Here is a 17,495-nt window from a genome sequence, read left to right on the forward strand (position 1 = left end):
TACCAATAGGTAACCCTAACAATTTGTCTTTACTGAAACAATTATTTTTATTTTGTTTTCAGATGTACAGAATCAAAGGGGTATTGAAAGGGAACACCAATCATTCATTTGTTGTTTTACCTTTTTAACTACTGTCTCTCTCTCTCTCCACATATATGTGTGTGTCTGTGTGTGTTTGTATGTTTTTCAAATTTTTTAATTGATTGGACAAAAATACGGCTAAAGGACCACTTTGTGGTACTTCACAATCCTACTAATTCAGTATATGGCAGTTATTAGTCAACCGCATAAATTTGTAAAGCTTTTGCAGGCAATAAATAGCAAAAACAACTTTTTATCTATCAGTTTCACCTTCTTTGTATATGTCCTAAAATATTATTCATTATAATACCTTGTACTTAGTATAATAATGAATTCACACTGTCGACATACTCTTAAAAATGTAAGGACTATCTTCTTGTTATATAGCACCAATCATTGCAGTCATTTTTGTGTAATAAGCAATAAACATGAGAAGCTTTGGAGACAAGTATAATTATGGTTTTATCCAGAAAAGAATGAAAATTTAAGAAAATACTTGCTTGCTGTGATAATAACATTTGCTTAATACACTGACAGAGGGGAGAAAATTAATGTGGGCATGTTTATCCTGTAATTAGGAACTCCCCAAAATAGCTTATAATAATAGTTTATATAGTGTTAATAGGCACCTTTCATGGGCCTGAAAACTTTGATTTCTTTTCTACAAAGGAAATGCACAGCATTCTCTATTGAAAATAAGAATTTAAAGTGTAGCAAGTTGGTTATGTCAGCAGAAATTACTTACTGCTCATAATAAACGTATATTTATATATATATTGTTTCTACTAAATAAGTTGCCAATATCTGTTATTGTAACCTGTATATTAATATTTGTATATATATACTGTAGCTCTATTTAGTTCAATTAATTTGCAAATCTACTCATAAAGATGCTTTCATGTATTCACATATTTAGCTGAAAAGTGAAAAACTATAAATTAGTTCCTGTTAACACAGTTCCAGGAGAAAAATTACATTGAATGGTCTGCAATCAAACAGGATTATTCGGATTATTAGAGCCAATTAATCCACTTTAGTGTCACAGGAGCTGGAACCCCTGCAGGCGACATTGGATGCAAGGCAGGAATCATTTTTGAATCTGCCAACATTCCATAAGGAAAGTCAGTGTACCTGAAGAAAACCCCTTGGGGAAAGCGTGTTAATTGACATTGAGAGTGGCTGTGCCAGCTAATCATCGGTCACACCTCTTAGGGGCCGAACTCAAAACCTGGCTCTCCTAAGTCATCTGCCCTCCCATACCATCTTCGACATTTTGCAAAAAAATATTTACTTGACAGTGTCTGTAGCTGTAATGAAAGTATATGATGAATTGACATTCTTTCTGAAATTGTTTTACATATATTTAGAATCAATCTGAACTTGTGACTCTTTCTATTCAAAAGTGCACTGTAAATCCTATTCAATATAGCCAAGTACCTAAGACGTTTGGGCTCCAAAAGATGCAGGTTTGGCTTCCATCACCAATTCTGTGTTACTCTGAATGTCATTTAAACCTGAACTGATCGAACTGTAATGGAATCCTCTTTTAATGTAGATTTTATTATGCACCAGTGCAGCTAGCCTATTCATCAGTACTGATTAACTTTCTAAAAGCCGTTCCATATGTGGAATGTGTTGACTACGGATGATGCTATATAACATTTAGAGTATTTGTGTAAGTATGATTCAAACATTGTTTAATATGCTGCTCGGACCTGCCCCACTCCATTTTTTTAAAATGCAAAGTTTATGATACACTGTACATATTGTAACTATTAGGTTTATTGTAGTTTTGCACAGGATTAAAATGATGTCATTGTGTATGGGTAGGGAATTCATTAGGCACCATATGGATTTTGACCTATTCAGCAGTCATTATGGGCATGCACCGGAGGGATCGTCAGAAGATCTCAACATAAAGCAATCATGAGTGTTGTAGGCAGTGATTAAGTGGATGGTATTAATACCCTGATTGTCCCATTCCAGCAACAAAACCATAAACTCCATCTCCTTTGGTTTTTCCCTCTAGCCAACATTTTTCAGCTTTTTATAATTATTATAGTTACTCTGTCTTATTTCACGTGATGGTGGGTCAAGTACATTGGCATTTATTTATTGCAATAATCATCCAGTATCCCTGAAAGCTTTTGTTTAACTTTTTATTAAGTGGTTGTCTCTAGGAAAGGAGTATCCTTGACTGGTAAGTGATCATGGTACTGGAGAGTGGTGAGCTGATGCATATTGACTGCATATGCAAGTAGGAATAATATTGTAAATGTGACAATAAGCTTGAAATTGAATTCAAACTCCAACTTCATACCTGCTTGTTATCTTGTATACAGTATAACCATTTCCCAACCCATAAATAACAACCCAGAAAGTTTTTCTGTCTTTTTCTGGGCTGGATGCTACCATTCTATAAATTTCACAGAGCCACATCTTTGCTTACTGTTAGGAGAGACAGCTGAAAGAAACACAACAGAAGACCAAGATCAAAACAACCCAAAGTGTCTGAAAAAATGATATTTTGGAGATGTTCTGTGAGGTTTATTTAGTTTTTTTTTTTACTTTCATGTAAACAGAAGTTAGGTAAAGCAGTCAAGATGTATCATTGGGTTCAGCTCAAATTCTTATTCTGTGATGTACAAAATGTTGCAAAAAGTTGAGTACCTTGGTGTCTGTATGTGTATCTTTATGTGATTTGAAGAAGCAGAAATCCTAATGACATGGGTTAGCCAAGACTGGAAATCCATCCTAGCAAACTAGTCAAACTTATCTGGGGAGAATGAAAGCCACTCTCTAAATCAAGTGGACTGTATGGTAAACTGGTGTAATAAAAACTTTCTCACCCTGAATGTAAAAAAGACCAAAAGACTAAAGACTTAGTGGCAAATAGGATTTAATATAAGGCATGAATGCATAAATCCACGAAAATCCACAAGTAAAGCTCCTGGCCTGGGTGTGATAGGCTCAATGAGATTCACTCAATGATGTCTGTCCAATAAAACCAACTGATGCATATCAACCTGAAGGAAAGTTGGCAAGGTCTCCTTTGAATCTGGAACATTTTGGCATGAATTTAAAATGAAATGGCATGAAACCAAAAATCATGGAGAAGCTGAGGAAACCAGATATGAAAACTTTGGAGATCACCAGGAAAACGGAATGCATACATACCAGCTGGAAGAGGTTGTTTAGGAAAAACTACCACTTCCCTGACAAAAAAAAAGTGGGATTTAGCTGTGAACATGTAGGATCAAGTTCAAGTGGTGTGAATCCAAATGTTCACCATGTTCAACCATTCTCCAATTTGTCTGATTGTACCAGTGCTGGTCATTAACCTTGATGATTTGGTAAACTAAGGAAATTCTCTTTCTTAGTGCCTACTACTGTTGTGAACATTATGGACATCTTGTTTGCTTTTGAATCATGACACTGGCTGTTCAATAGTTTTAATTGAGGCTAAGCTAGGCTGAGCTGGAAAGACTGCATATCCTAAGCTTGTGTAGATCACAAGACAGGAAGTGGAGGCACTATTCATTCTTTTAATTATATCCATGAATTAGTGATAATGATAACTGCCATTAAATGATGGTGCTATTTGATTTTTATGCATTTTAGTGACCTTATTACCGTATACATAAAAAATGCAAAGCACATAAACATACTGTAAATGCAAATAACAAATACTCAAGTTCGAGTATGAGAATCAATTGTAAATGATGGACTGGAGTCCCAGCTGAGATGGACTACCTTCTTTTACCTAGCTGGGAGGCCAACATAAAGACTTGTACTAAAGGGTTGAGCAACCGCACTGGCATCCCAGTAGCACTGAATGGGAATCACATGTCAACCTGGGATGCCAAAGGACAAAATGGATGAAGCATCCTGACTGGGATAAGTAATGGACTCTTTCCATGTCGGTAGACCACATATAAGTGACAATGGGAGACTGCCTGTCACATGCAGGTTGTTCCCCCATACACTGGCTGGCAGCACACCTTATGGTGAACCCCAGTATGGACAACCACAGGGAAGCAGGGGAGTTGTGGTCTCATCAGGCTGCCATGGGAGCTGTCAGGGGAAAATGTTGGGAAGTGAAGGCTCAGGTTATGCCTGATCTGGAAGTGCTTTCTGGAGATTAGTAGTCGGGACCAGAAGTATTTCTGGTTTGGGGCTTAAAAGGAAGCCTTCCTCTTCACCTGGCGAGTCAGAGTCGGTAGAGGAGACGGACAACACTCACCTGGGTGGAGTGGAAGAGAGAAGGAAAAAAAAGGATTGTGCGGTGTGAAAAGTAGTATATTAAAGGTACACTGTTCAATAAATACTTGTTTTGAACTTGTGGACTTGGTTCTGTGGGGCTTGGTGGTGTCCTCTAGCAGTCACAGGATATATGAACAGAACTTTGTCCAGCGGTGTTTCCTGCCTTGTATCCAGTGCTTTTTGGATAGACTCCAGCAACCTCAAACTTGAATTGGATTACACAGTTTTGAGAATGTTATATTGATTGGATTACACAGTTTTGAGAATGTTATGTTATTGCTGTATATTATGCATACATAGTACTTGTCTGCGGTGGGCTGGCACCCTGCCCGGGATTTGTTCCTGCCTTGTGCCTGTGTTGGCTGGGATTGGCTCCAGCAGAGCCCCGTGACCCTGTAGCTAGGATATAGCGGGTTGGATAATGGATGGATGGATGGAGAGTACTTGCATGTCTCCTACATAACAAGAATACAGAAACAAGCACATACATATGTGACTTATTGTCTTCCTGAGAGCAGGAAAATATAAGATGAGAGAGTGGAAGAAATTTAAAAGCAGAATTTACCCCGTGGGTGGCACGGTGGCGCAGTGGGTAGCACTGCTGCCTCGCAGTTAGGAGACCTGGGTTCACTTCCTGGGTCCTCCCTGCATGGAGTTTGCATGTTCTCCCCGTGTCTGTGTGGGTTTACTCCAGGTTTCCTCCCACAGTCCAAAGACATGCAGGTTAGATGGATTGGCGATTCTAAATTGTCGCTAGTGTGTGCTTGGTGTTTGTGTGTGTGCACCCTGCGGTGGGCTGGCGCTCTGCCCGGGGTTTGTTTCCTGCCTTGCGCCCTGTGTTGTCTGGGATTGGCTCCAGCAGACCCCTGTGACTCTGTAGTTAGGATATAGTGGGTTGGATAATGGATGGATGGATTTATCCCGTGCATAAAACCTATAGGGTTTACCGCATTAATAAAATTAATATTTACAGAGTAAATTTTGAGAATAGCTACTATCTTTTTAAACTATAGAATGTTTGTAAGTGAGGCATAAAAAGGAAGTCAATATAATGTACATACTGTATATGGGTCTTACCTGTAAGTCAACTGTATAAATGCATGTTTCTGTAAAAGTTCTCCAGGAATACAAAACAATATGAGGTGGTGGTGTTTCTCAATAAGGGGGCATTAAAACAGATGTGGGTGGCACGGTAGTATGGTTACTGGTGTGGCTTCCTCACACCTTTAGAGTTCTTGGCTCTAATCCTGCTCTCAGTCACTGTTTATGTGGAGTCTGCATGTTCACTAATGTGTGTTTACCTGTTTTTTCCAAGTACTCTGATTTCCCACCCAAATCCCAATGATGCATACATCAAATTAACTGCCAACTATACCACTTTCCTACAGTAAACTAGCACAATTGACAGGGTTGCTTTCTACAAATGTCAGGTCTAGCCTTGGTGCAAAGGTCTTGAACTGAATTAAACAGATTCAATAACGGATGGATAAAAATGATGCTAGTATCTTCCTTTACTTCAGCAATATTGTGTAAACTGGGAACACATTACATTAAAAATAACATTGTTTATGAGCTGCTCTGTAGCTTAGAAATCTCTGGAAAATAAAAAAAAATGTACTCTTAATTTCTTTGATTTTTCAGTTCAGGTTTCAATATTCCAAAACAACCACAATCCAATGTAATTCAAGAAGAACTCATGCTGATTGCAATGATCAATGATTGCAACTACACAATTGTTAGTCCCCTTAGTGCAGCACCACTCCCATACATTACTTTACAATGTTATAACAGACACTTTTGCTACAGTTTTAGCAAATGGGTTAAATATTAGATTTGGGTGAATCATTTCTGTTCTCCTGAGCATGTACATTCTTTTGAATATCTTCATCACTTTATTATCAGGCCAGAAATCCTGGCTGTCTATATTTCACTTAAGGTACCAGTATAGCAATCATCATCCCCAGAAAACGACATCAGTGAGACTCATCCTCTTTTGCAATCTACTTAAAATTATTAAACAGCTGGTCTCTCTTACAAGAGCATTCATCAAGTTGAACTATTTTAACTGGAGCCTGTCTTTAAGTCTCTGTGTGTACATTATAATAAGTTTAATATCTTTTGTTTTCATTGCAACTTATCTATCATTTTCATTTCAAGGTCTCTGGCGTGCATTTGGTTTATATGAAAGAATGTTTACATATTTTATTGACACCCCTATTAGAATGAGTTACATTCAAAGTGATAACATGCATAATGCAATAACTGTGAAGGCGATTTTCATTATTGCTACAAAAGGGGCAAAAAAAATCTGATCTAGTTCCAAGGAAGACACTTTGCCAAGAACAAAATGTAAGAATTATAACTTTAAAAGTATTCAATTTAAGAAACATTAAATATTCACCTTGGTCTTGAACATATTAGACACAAATGTAAGTCTCTTCACTGTAGGACTGCTACAACCCAAGCTGTACTTTAGATCCTGGAGCAAAGCAGAACTGAACAGAACTGCTAGAGAGAAAAATTGTTCTTACTAATTTTGATGAATTTAAATAATTGTGGGGGAGATGGTGCCACAGTGGTTAGTGCTGCTGCATCACAGGTTCAGAATCTAGTGTGCAAATCCCAGTCTGGACATTGTCCTTGAGAAGTTCGCATGCCCTCCTTCTGTCGGAGTGTTTTATTTTTTTGGATATTCTACCCAAATTTTCAAGACTTTCATGTTAGGTTAATTATTTGGATCTCTATAATGAACATAAAAATGCCCTCTTTGGGTCTGATGCTTGTGGGATCAGGACCAATACAACCCCATGACTCTAAACTGGATTAAATGGGTTCGGTAAAGCAGAAAAGAATGCAAAAGTAAACCATAATTGCCTAACTTTGTAAGTATATAAATAATCTTTAATTGGGAGGTATGATTTGGCTTTTTAATTATTAAAGTATTTTTATTATATTGAACTTTTCTGAATATATTATTTGCTTCAGTTATTTGAAATGATTTTGAAGTTCTTCTGTCCTGCAATACAGCAAACAACTGACACCACTCATCTACCCCATCCATCCATCCATTTTCCAACCCACTGAATCCGAACACAGGGTCACAGGGTCTGCTGGAGCCAATCCCAGGCAACACATGGCACAAGGCAGGAACCAATCCTGGGCAGGGTGCCAACCCACCGCAGGACACACACAAACACACCCACACACCAAGCACACACTAGGGCCAATTTAGAATTGCCAATCCACCTAACCTGCATGTCTTTGGACTGTGGGAGCATTGCTTTAAAAAGAAGCTGAAATATTATTATTTACAGATGCTGTTTTGAGGCAAAACATATTTAATGTAGGGCTGTTTTGTACCGTATTGGTAAATATTAATTAAAAGCTCATTTAAAAGCTTCTCTGCCATATTTCAAAGTTCCTTTGCACATGCTTGATTATTAGCTCTACACTTTTTTGCTTCTGTAAAATTTTAATTTCCCCTTGGGGACAAACAAAGTATCTATCTCTCTATTTCTCTCAAATTATTTAAGATAGTTAACCGCAGATGATTCTATTTGATTCTATCGACAGTATGTTGTTGAGGGTGTAACTGTTTCTGTGTCTGATGGGATAGGACTGAGAAGAGTAAATTATAGAAGCAGGTTGTAGAAGAAGCCATATCTGTTTACTTCATCTGCAGCTCTGAATTGTCTAACTGGGCAAACGATCACTTGACTCCATGCTTAATCCACATACCTCTCCATCAATTTGATGTAAGCCTGTTCCCTGGACCTGAGGTGCAGCAATTTACAGTGCAACCCCTTGTGACGCTATTTCATATTTAATAGCTACCGGGGAGCTGTCCACTTCATTCTGATCCTTCACTTCCAGACATTGAAAGAGGACCATTCTGCCCATCGAACTTATTCATTTAGTTAATTGCTAAGCTGTCCCAATATCACATTCAGACAATTCAGCTTTACTTCTTAAAGGATGTCAAGATTTTCGGTAGTTTGTTCCAAATTCCAACAACGCTTTGTGTAAAGAAGTGTTTTCTGGCTTCTGTTTTAAAAGCATTTCACCTTAATTTCCACTTCTGTCTTTGAGTACATGCAGACAGACTTCTGTTGTACTTGCGTTATCAATACCTTTGAGAACTTTCAAGATGTGAATTACATCCCTGCTCATTCTCCTCTACTCAAGACTAAACAGGTTATAATTCTGTTGATTCTATCAGACTATGACATATCCTGAAGGCCAGAGATGCACTTGGTGGCTCTCCTCTTTACAGCTTCAAGTTCTGCTATGTGATTCTTGTTCTCTGGTGACCAGAACTGCACACAATACTGCAGATGTGGTCTCACTAGTGCATTATATAGTAAGAACATAATGTTCCTTCATTTATATTCAGCATTTTTTACAATATAACCTAACACTTTATTTTCCTTTTTTAATGCTTATGTGCATTGCTTAGATGATGAAAATGCTGTGCCCACATAAACATTGTGAGAAGTCAAGTAAAATGACACCTTTTATTGGCTAACTAAAAAAGATTACAATATGCAAGCTTTTGAGGCAACTCAGGACCCTTCTTCAAGCAAGATGAATGTCTAAATCCTTTTCACAAGTTGCTTCCTGTAGGACAGAGTCTCCTATCATTTTTCAACATTAAACTGCATTTTCAAAGAGTTTGCCCAGTTGTGAAGCTTGTCCAAGTCTTCTTGAATTGTTTTTGCCACCCCCTCAGTGTCTGAAATTCTTACTGTATTAATTAAAAACAAAACTACATCAGTGAGACCACACCATCTGGAATGACCAAAGGGTTGTGAAAAATTTACCACAGCATTGTATTTTGAGAGACAACAGTATCATCACCGATGTACCAAAACATGCAGTTTCCTATTAAACAACTTTGGATCCCACCTCTGTGTTTTTTTGTTTTTTTTTTATTATATCTTATTTTTACAATTTAAACACCAGTATATATCAGGAAAAAAAAATTTGAATACTAGAGAGAGTGTCAAAATATTTACATTTACATTTATTTGCTTACCAGACGTTTTATCCAAAGTGACTTACAAAAGAGGTAAACAATCAAGCAACATTAGGTTTGGGCCTGTTTGTTCAGGACAGGTCACAAAAGTTGATTGCCACAAGTGAAAACATATAATAACTCAAACATTTACAATCAACTGTGGTGGGCTGGCACCCTGCCCGGGGTTTGTTTCCTTCTTTGCGCCCTGTGTTGGCTGGGATTGGCTCCAGCAGACTTCCGTTACCCTGTAGTTAGGATGTAGCGGGTTGGATAATGGATGGATTTACAATCAATAAAGTGATTACACTTAAACAAATAACCAAGAAACTTTTCAATTAGACAGATATTCACTAAACAGTTGGGTCTTCATTTGCTTCTTAAATACATTGAGTCAACAGTACGGATGGAGGTGGGCAGCCCGTTCCACCAACTCAGAACCACACACAAAAAGAGTCTGGATTGAGACACAGTTCACTGGCAGACCTGAGTGGGTGAGAAGGAGCATAGCACCTCAACGGTGTCTCCATATACTCAGGTGCTGACCCACTGACTACTCTGTAGGCAAGCATTAGGGATTTGAAGTTGATGAGTGCTGCTACAGGGAGCCAATATAGTGACCTGAAGAGAGGAGTGACATCTGCCCATCTTAGGTGGTTAAATATTAAGTGCTTTGCTTTCATATAAACATTAGGGAAAGAAATAAAGAGCACAAAATGGAAAAGCAAAAGCTTGGCATCAGATGTACTAGATCCAGCTGTTTAGGTTGTGTCCTGTCTCTATGGTGAGTGGTTTAACTTCACTTGGGTTAGTTTAGCCCCTCTGCCACCTTCAAAGTAAGCAGCAGTTACTCCTATTCATTGCTCATTTCTTACTTTCACTATTTAAAACTTTGACACCCCCCCTCTGACTTTTCATCCTATTTATTTCCATCTTTGAGTCTCAGTGGAGCACCAGCAAAAAAAAACTTTTAAGAGTTCAGTTTTAAGTGAAAGCATAAAATCACTTATGATGTGATGGGCACACTCTTAGTTCTCAGTGTTCTCTTAAGCCTGAAGTGGCCAAGAATCTCAGTTTGCTACATGGGTGATTTTGGATTTGAACATGAATGTAATTATTTACAGAATATTATTACAAATGAACTGGTTGGTTATTTACCGAGCAGGACCACTTTAATTAAGCATGAGATATGACCTATAAGAAGAACAAGTTACAGAGTACAAGCACAACTTCTACAGTCCTTTCAAGAGGAATTGAGGCAAATGCCTAAGTTTTGGAATAAATGAACCATCAACCAGTGCCTGGTGTAGCTCTGTCATTTTGGTTCCCAAAAGAGAATGGTCAAATGAGAGTTTTTTTATTGATAAATTATATTTCTGATATTGAAATTTGCTTTCAATAAATTTCAGAATGATTTGTGTAAAGATAGACTTTTGCATTGTCCTAATTTTATTGGACCTTTTGTATTAGAAACAGATGCATCTGTTGAAGGACTACAAGTAGTAATGCAGCAGTATGAAGGTGAGGAACAATGGAGAAGTGTCTGGTAGAGAAGGAATGTTTGGCCCAAAATGGGAGATGGATAGTTTAAAATATTATGTGTTTGGTCCTGAATTTAGAGTTAACACTGCACACATCAATATTTACGCTAGATGAAAGACACCATCAGAAGATTGTCAATTTGATACATATCTATTCCATCTTTAGGATTCTAGACAAGGGAGGCATCAGGAATGGAAGAATACAGTTGCAGACTTTCTCTTCTAACATAAGCTTGGGAAGGGGTTTGTGCAAGAAAGCTTCACTAGTAAGCCTTTGAAAAATGATACATCTGATATTGTAATACATCTACGATAAATGCAGAAAAGTGATTTTTTTTGTCTTGCACTTACTGAATTGTTTTGGGTTTTCCCTTATTGTTTGCGTGGGAAGATGTTGGTGTTTGCTTTATGTTGATTAAGTGAGCATTGAAAAGGGAGGGTATAATGGTTCAGTCATCTCAGTTTCAAAGGACACTCAAACTGGGATTAGTGATGGATGCAACAAAACCTTGTGCAGATGGAGTTTAGGCAGCTGCCTTGATTTGTGGATTTGTTTCCCAGCGATGTGCGATGTGGTGGTCCAACCGAGGAAAGTATTCAGCAGGAGAGTGTGTTTGGTGGTTGCACACAGGAGGTGTAGTTTAATAATGCAATGAAGCATTCAGGTGTAAATGAGACAGCTTCACTGATTTGTTCATGTGAAACCGGCCAAGGGTTTGAGAGTGGGCAGTACATGTCTGGAAAAAATAGAGATATAGAGTGTCACTCGGTGAAGGTGTTAAGTTAGGGTAGAAAGCACAGAAATCTAAAGTTTTGGAGTCTTCTTGAGTATGGAGGTCAAAGGACTGTTCTTCCTTTTGAACATTTCTGTGGCTAAAGAGAGAATGAAAACTGCTTGAAGGATTGATTTTTTCTTCTTTTGTCTTATTGCCACTGCTCTGTATATACTATTTTTAAATCTCTTATTTATTCATTTATTTTAAAATCACTTTTGGATAAACTCACATGTATTTTGGACTCTTACAATGATTTACTGACATTTGGTCCTGAAAAGACATTGGTTATCATAAATACTGCACTACTTTAAGGATATCTGGATCTCAATTTGAATATTTTTAAAATGTTATTGTTTATGAAATGGTTCTTTTTAAATTTTTATCTGGCATTTTCTAAAATTTTTCATGGTGGTTTTGAGTTCTCTTTGTGTTTTTTTAATTACAGAGAACCCAATTTTAACATTTAAATTTGGGTTATGAGTCTTTTTCATAACCTTAAAAATGATTCAGCTCTTATTACAACAGCATTATTGTTTTCTTAAATGTGGGCCCATTTTTGTAGATTGTTGTGTATCATTGTCATGTTGGTGCTAGTGATGTCACTATTACAGCAGAATAAAGGATAACAATGTGCACTTCCTGGTTATCCTTAAAAGACTTGATGTTTGTGTGAGTTTTTCTTTTTGTGTTTCTCCTCTCGGCTTTGTTATAATTTTAGTCTTTGCTTCGTTCTTTGGTTTTGATGATTTACAGTAGATAGTCTGCCTTCAACTATTTTGACTCTTAGCACAATTTTGTACTATGTCTTTTCCCCTGGCCCTTAAAATTTTATTAATCTGCCCTTTTCTTACCACTGACAAAATAATTATGTGAAGTCAATGTAGGTTGGGCTGAATGGCCTGTTCTTATCAATAGGTTTCTTTTTTACTCATGTTATTTAATGAATCAGTGGTCAAGTATATGTTTTATTTTCTTATCACACCTTACAAAAAGAACCCATAAAGATTTTTGTGGGTACAATCTGAGCTTCTTCTTGTAGCCTGACATTAATATAGCCTCATTTAATTTGCACAGGAACAAGTAACGACCACTAATCTTTTAAATTTGTAGATGATACTACTAGATATTAACACTTGTAACTTTGAAGTTGAAGAAGTGGGTCAGAAAGTGGTTGTAAAAATGGACACTACAGGTCTATCCTTGGTGATGGTTTTTTCTCCTTCTATTTCTGAGGTATTCATCCAGTGCCAGGAGAGATCATTTTCTAAATGTTCTTGCACCATAGACTATTGATGAGTACTAAGAGCTGACAGCTGGCCTTACAATACAACCAAGTTGGTTGTGTGGTATACGAAGATATAAAAATATATTATGAAAAGAGAAATAAGCTACAATACCAGAAAAAGAAGCCACAAACAGTAACAATAAATTCTTGTGCTCACACAGTGTGCATTAGAACCGTATGTGAATTTTGGACACTGATATACCCTTGTGTTACATGCATTAACTAAACAGCATAGTCCTGTGAATGACATGTGGCATTTTAGTTTGTAATTCACACTGTGCAAGAGCTAAGCTGTAGTCTGCTCTGTATCTAGGGCAGCAATGAGACTACTTTCTCTATTCACCTTTGAAGATGGGTGATCTCACTGGTACGCATTAAAACTGATGTGTTTACATAGTAATCTTGACGAGTAAGCTGAGTGATTTTGTCCATAAAAGATTTTCTATGTAGCAGCCTAAATGTTGATGTGGTCACCACGAGTGTTATTCATATTTGTAGAGTACATTGAAGTTGAGACAAGACCAAAAGGAAAATCTTCACTTCCAGGGTTTATGAGATATATAGGTAGGAAGGCTGGAATACTGATAGAACTTCATTTGTTCTGAAAGGGAAATTTGGCTTTCACTGAAGCTCTTCAAATAAATAAATACATAAAATGGTAGATAAATAAATATACAATATATACACAGATACACTATGATTTGAAAACACACCAGAATAATTGAAAAGGAAGACTTAGCAGTCATAGTCATAGTGAGGCATATTGCTGTTGGTATAAAGGAGCCCCTGCAGCGTTTCTTGACACACTTGTGCTAAATAATTCATTGGCAGAAAGTCCTCAGTGTTAATGTGTCAGAGAGAAGATGTGCTGCATTGCTCATAATGACACTCAGGTTTGTTTTAATTCTCTCCTTTGCTACAACCTCCAGGGTGTCCAGAGTGCATCCTATAACTAAGCCTGCCATTTTAATTAACTTGTTGATTCGGTGGGCCTCTCTTAAAGTGATGTGACCAGCCCAGCACATCACAACATAGAAAACTGCACTGGCCATCACAGAGTTGTAGAAGATGTGAAGGATATCATTATCCACATTAAGGGAATGCAGTCTTACTAAGAAAAGAGCGACTGCTCTGTCGTATCTTATACAGTCTAGCCTGTCACTGATATGGCCCCCAAGTACTTGTAACAATGCACCACCTCTACAACCACTCCCTAAATAGTGACCAGACATAGAGGCTGTTTGATGCAGAGAAAGTTAATGAACAGTTCCTTGGTTTTGCTGATGTTAAAATGCAAACAATTCTTTCTGCACCAAGAAACAAAGTTTTCCATCTGACTCCTGTACTCTTTCTCATCCGCACTATTGAAATATCCCATAAGTGTAGAATCATTTTGAGAAGCACTCATAGTTTTCATATTCTTTCTCTGCACGTTTAGCATTCATTTGCTCAGAGGTTGATGTGCTTGGTGTTTCCTGAGCAGCTCTTCTTTTCTCCAACCTAGTGGCTTGCTTCTTCTCTTCTTTCGTCTGCATCTTTTTGCGTTAAAACTGATCAAGTCAGTTTTTTTGTTGCAATTACTTAGTACATTTTCCTTAATTTTTCACTTAAGCTGGCACTTAAGTCTTCAATCTGCCTCAAGAATGATTTAAGATATGAAGAGATGGAAGTGACGGCGAAGGTGGTAGGGATGAGAACGGCGCCCGTACACATGCGCCGCACTGCTGCTCTGCTAGTAGCTGCCGAGAGTTGATTCTACAATAAAATAAAAATAAAAAGAGGAATAATTTCAAAACTCTTCACTTTTAATATAAAGCTGTAGTGCAGAGTTTCAGCGTAGTATATGTATACCAAATTTCAGGCTACAGGTTATTTGATTTTTGACCTTGACCTTCCTGGGTTTGACCTTTGACCTCGGAGGTCAACCATCACCAAATTTCAGGTCAATAGGTCAAACTGTTTGCGAGCTACAGGTGATTTAAAATCCTGGACAGACAAATGGACGGCCACGTTAGCGTATTATATAAGAAGATGACGTACGAAGGAAATCACATTCATTGTTCTTTAAAAATAAGAACAGCAGAAATTAAAAGAAAAGAGTTTTTATTGACTTTTTGTATTTTATTTTTCTCCCTATTTCTCTTTCCTTGTGTATGGCCATGGAAATGAAGAAACCTATGCATTGACCTAAAAAGAAAGAAAGAAAGAAAGAAAGAAAGAAAGAAAGAAAGAAAGAAAGAAAGAGTTTGCCAATGTATGAATGAACTAAAATCAAATCATAAATGAGCCTGAACTGATACATATTCTAAGATTTCTCTTCTCTTTTAATTTCTGATATGGTCGCTTTAGCAGCTTCATAGACCTGTGGTAAGTATTCCATGGTGATGGCATGTTCTTTTAATGATTAGTGTCTTTGTAATTAAGAAAACTGAGGGAACTGTGTGAACCTGAGGTAATTAGTTTGCACTAATTTGCGAAGCCCTGTCACATTCAGTATTAAGTCAAAATTTAAATAAGGGAGACCAATTACATTTCAGGGGGACAATTTTTGTTTTTTCTTTTGATAAAGCTAAAATGCTTACAGTACACCACTAAGCTTAAAAAAATCTGATGAGTTGTGACAACTTGTCCATTCACAACTGCTCAACAGCCAGAATTTTAGTATGGTGATAAATACATTTAATTTTTTATCACTTATCTATCAAAAATATTTACTGCTTCACCACAGGAATGTTACATTAAAACATAATTCCTGCTATAGCTAACTTTCCCTGAACTGACATGGGCCTTTCACTTCATCGTTTGAGGAGTCTCTTGAAGAATCTTTCTAAACCCAGATGTTCTACTGAAGTTGCAAAGGCAAACAGTATTGTTAAAGACTTTAGCCATCCTGCACAGAAATTTTCTCATGGCTTCCTAATAATAATAATAATAATTCAGTGAACCCACAATCTTCCACAGTCTCCTTACTACAAAGCAGCAGCACTAATGCTAAATGGTATAGGACCATTGACGTACATAACAGTAAATGTAAAGACATGTTCTCTCCATAGGTCATAAGGTTGGTGAACAGTCACTCATATGAACAAATATTGTAACTTTGCAAACAATGTGTATGTCTGTACTACAATGTATAAATACATATATTTTATATTCTATATAATTATGAATGTGTTGCCTGCTGTTAGCTTTTGGAATTAGGGCAATCCTATGTGTTAGTGAGACCTGGGTCATGTAATGTCTGTACAAAAAATATTTGAGAAATTTTCATTGGTGTTCCCCCTTGAAGACAATGAATATCAATCGGGACGCGAAGATGGCTAGCACTGAAGCATAATTTTGCAAAACAAACTCCTGTCTACCCCTGTCAAGTCATCTACTTCCAGCAGAGTTGAAGTCATAGTACTTGGGTTAGACATAAGTAGTAGTTTAAAGCCACCTTCAGTGTATACCTTACAAAAGACTTGATCAACTCCAGTAGCTGAATATCACTTCATTTTACACTGACTGTCTCTTTCCAATGGCATTAAGAAAAGTTCTGTCGCTGAAGCTGCTCTTCTGTCTGGAGATGACACTGTTTAGTGGATGCAGTGGATTCTCCATAATTGATAGGAACCTGCTGAGCGCCCGTCGCTCTGCCACAGATGTCAAGCTCTCCAGCTCCATACCAACAATAGAGCCTGCCTTCCTCACCAGTTTGTCCAGGCGTGAGGCATCCTTCTTCTTAATGTTGCCTCCCCAGCACACCACTGCGTAGAAGAGGGCGCTCGCCACAACCATCTGATAGAACATCTGCAGCATCTTATTGCAGATGTTGAAGGACGCCAACCTTTAAAGGAAGTATAACCGTCTCTGTCCTTTCTTACACAGAGCATCAGTATTGGCAGTCCAGTCTAATTTATCATCCAGCTGCACTCCCAGGTATTTATAGGTCTGCACCATCTGCACACAGTCACCTCTGATGATCACGGGGTCCATGAGGGGTCTGGGCCTCCTAAAATCCACCACCAGCTCCTTGGTTTTGCTGGTGTTCAGGTGTAGGTGGTTTGAGTCGCACCATTTAACAAAGTCCTTGATTAGATCCCTATACTCCTCCTTCTGCCCACTCATGATGCAGCCCACGATAGCAGTGTTGTCAGCGAACATTTTGCTCGTGGCAGGACTCTGAGTTGTATTGGAAAAGCTGGCAACAGAAGAGAAAGGAAAAATATACCAGATTTGCAGAAGTCACTACCAAACAGAATCTTCTTCCTAATGTCCCAAGGACTCCTCAGCCATCTTAGGTCACACATATAACCTTGACAGGCATCATTCTTGTTTCGCATTACTGCCAAGAGAGTGACAATCATTTAAGCAAACAAACCTGAGGCTAGCAATCCATATTCCAGTCCATGTGTGTAATAGGAGCAACTTGATTGTTCTTTTTAAAATGATAAAATTAAAACAGAACAGCTTTAGATACTAAAGTGCAATATCTACCTTTCACCAAAAAAGTGCCAGTGAAGCACTTCTATTTAATAATGTGGCTGCCACAG

This window comes from Erpetoichthys calabaricus, chromosome 9 (genome assembly GCF_900747795.2).
Source record: "Erpetoichthys calabaricus chromosome 9, fErpCal1.3, whole genome shotgun sequence".
Classification (NCBI taxonomy): domain Eukaryota; kingdom Metazoa; phylum Chordata; class Cladistia; order Polypteriformes; family Polypteridae; genus Erpetoichthys; species Erpetoichthys calabaricus.